We start from the raw sequence: 2,500 nt of genomic DNA, 5'->3' as shown, positions 1-2,500 counted from the left end.
TGGCGGCCGGAAAGCAAACCGGCCACTGGCTAGCCCCGTCGGCAACCTACGGGTTGACCTGGTGGCCGGGAAGCGAACCGGCCAGCAGGTGAACCCGTTCGATTCCACGGGTTGACCTGGTGCCCGGGAGGGGACTCTGAAAAATGTTCAGCCCTTTCGGCTCGGGGTTGACCTGGTGGCCGAGAGGGGACTCGGACGGCAGGCAAGCCGCCCTGGCCTCACCCACCCCGGCCGCAGCGAGGGACTGCCTCCCGGCCGACTGGATCGGGCCCCTGGAAGTCTGGGGGGAAAAAGAAAATGGAACCTGACGCCTCCGAGGAGGGGGCGCCCAGGGAAGGAGGGAGATCCGGGTTGACCTGGTGACCGGACGGGAAAGCGGCCACCGGGCGTGCCCGTTCAAACCTACGGGTTGACCTGGTGGCCGGGAAGCGAACCGGCAGCAGGCGAACCCGTTCGATTCCACGGGTTGACCTGGTGCCCGGGAGGGGACTCTGAAAATTTTTCAGCCCTTTCGGCTCGGGGTGACCTGGTGGCCGAGAGGGGACTCGGACGGCAGGCAAGCCGCCCTGGGCTCACCCTCCCCGGCCGCAGCGAGGGACTGCCCCCCCTCCACCCACCCACCCCCCCCCCGGCTGACAGGATCAGGGCGCACTGGATGTCCGGGACAATATTTTCCCCGACGCCGGGGAGGGCGGGCGGGCGGAGGGGCTCTGGCGGCCAGCCCGGGCCCCGGAGCTCGAGAAGGAAAAAAGGACCGGGCCCGCGAGAGACGGGGGCCCTGCCGCAGGGGGGCAGTCCGACCGGGGCTCACCGTGCGGCAGGCCCGGGCGTCGGCAGGGGAAAGCGGGCGAGGAGGCGCGGGGGCCGGGTGCCTACGGCCATACCGGACCGAACGCCCCCGATCCCGTCCGATCTCGGAAGGTAAACCGTCCCGGGCCTGGCTAGTACTTGGATGGGTGACCGCCTGGGAATCCCAGGTGCCGTAGGCAGCTTTTCCCGGTCCGAGCCAGCTCTCTCTCCTTTTCTGGGGAGGAAGGAGAGGGGGGGGACGGGCCGGAAAGCCCCTCGTCGCTCCTGCCGAGTCGGAGGTCGCGGCCGCAGGTCACGGGTCTGGGCGCCTGGGGTCCGGCTCCCCACCCGGCTTCCTCCGCGGAGGACCCACCGAAGCCGCTGGGGGAGACCCCGGGCATGGGGCGGACTGGCCCGGACCCTCCCGGCCGCCGGCCCGCAGGACCGCCCCGAATCCCCCCGCCCCGCGGCCACCCAGGCCAGGCCTGGCCAGGCGGGACGGACGGCGGGTGTCCAGCGCCCAGCGGCTTCCGCCAGCGGGGACCCACGGCCCCCAAAGCCGCAGGGGGAGGCCCCGGGCCCGGGACGGACTCGCTCGGACCCCCTGCGCCCGGGCGCCGGCTCGCGGGGACCGCCCGAATCCCCCCGCGGCCACCCAGGCCAGGCCTGGCCAGGCGGGACGGACGGCGGGTGTCCAGCGCCCAGCGGCTTCCTCCAGCGGGGACCCACGGCCCCCAGAGCCGCAGGGGGACACCCCGGGGCCGGGACGGACTCGCTCGGACGCGCTCGGACCCCCTGCGCCCGGCCGCCGGCTCGCGGGACCGCCCCGAATCCCCCGCCCCGCGGCCACCCAGGCCAGGCCTGGCCAGGCGGGACGGACGGCGGGTGTCCAGCGCCCAGCGGCTTCCGCCAGCGGGGACCCACGGCCCCCCAGAGCCGCAGGGGGAGACCCCGGGGCCGGGACGGACTCGCTCGGACGCGCTCGGACCCCTGCGCCCGGCCGCCGGCTCGCGGGACCGCCCCGAATCCCCCCGCGGCCACCCAGGCCAGGCCTGGCCTGGCCTGGCAGGCCGGCGTGCAGCTCCCCCGGGCTTCCTCCCCCGACGACCCGCGCCCCCCCGAGCCGCAGGCGGAGACCCCGGCCCCGGGGCGGACCGGCCCGGGCTCGCTCGAGCCCCCTGCGCCCGGCCCGCAGGACCGCCCCCCCCCCCCCCGAATCCCCCGGGAGAGGCCCGGCCTGCACGCCACTGACGACCCGCGGCCCCCAAAGTCGCGGGAGGCGCCCCCGGCCCCGGGGGCCGGTTAGCTCCGTGTCGCTCCGCGCCCCCCCCCCGCCCCTCGCTGCCGGGACCGGGCACCGCCCCAGAGTCAGCCGCAGCCGGACGGCCTGAGAGCTGCCCTCCTGTGGACGACGGTGAGTTTACCTTGACACTAACCGGCCATCAGCCAGGTCAACCCCATTGCTAGACTGGGGTGGACCTGGTGGCCGAGTGGGACTTGGAACATTTGACAGCTGCTCCCCGGGGCTTGACCGCTTGTCCTGAACGCCCCCCCCCCACCCCACCCCCCCCAGCCCCCGGCTCCTGCTCCCTCTCCCCAGCCTCGGTGCTCCGCTCCCTGCCTCGGAGGCTGCCCCTTTGCGGCGCCTGCATCGCCTCCGAGGACGCGCACCTTCCGGAGGCTGGACGTAAAGCCTGACGCCCGCCACCGC

The 2,500-nt window shown here is 75.0% G+C and overlaps 1 non-coding gene across 1 annotated transcript; it reads left to right on the top strand.

The window, feature by feature from the left end:
• Nucleotides 1–870: 870 nt before the first annotated feature.
• On the top strand, nt 871–989 carry LOC128829690 (5S ribosomal RNA). Its single transcript, XR_008443398.1, has one exon. It is a non-coding gene; the product is annotated as a 5S ribosomal RNA (ribosomal RNA).
• The last annotated feature ends 1,511 nt before the right edge of the window (nt 990–2,500 follow it).

Source organism: Malaclemys terrapin, unplaced genomic scaffold (assembly GCF_027887155.1).
Source record: "Malaclemys terrapin pileata isolate rMalTer1 unplaced genomic scaffold, rMalTer1.hap1 scaffold_107, whole genome shotgun sequence".
NCBI lineage: Eukaryota > Metazoa > Chordata > Testudines > Emydidae > Malaclemys > Malaclemys terrapin.
This window is presented reverse-complemented; position numbering and strand designations above follow the sequence as displayed.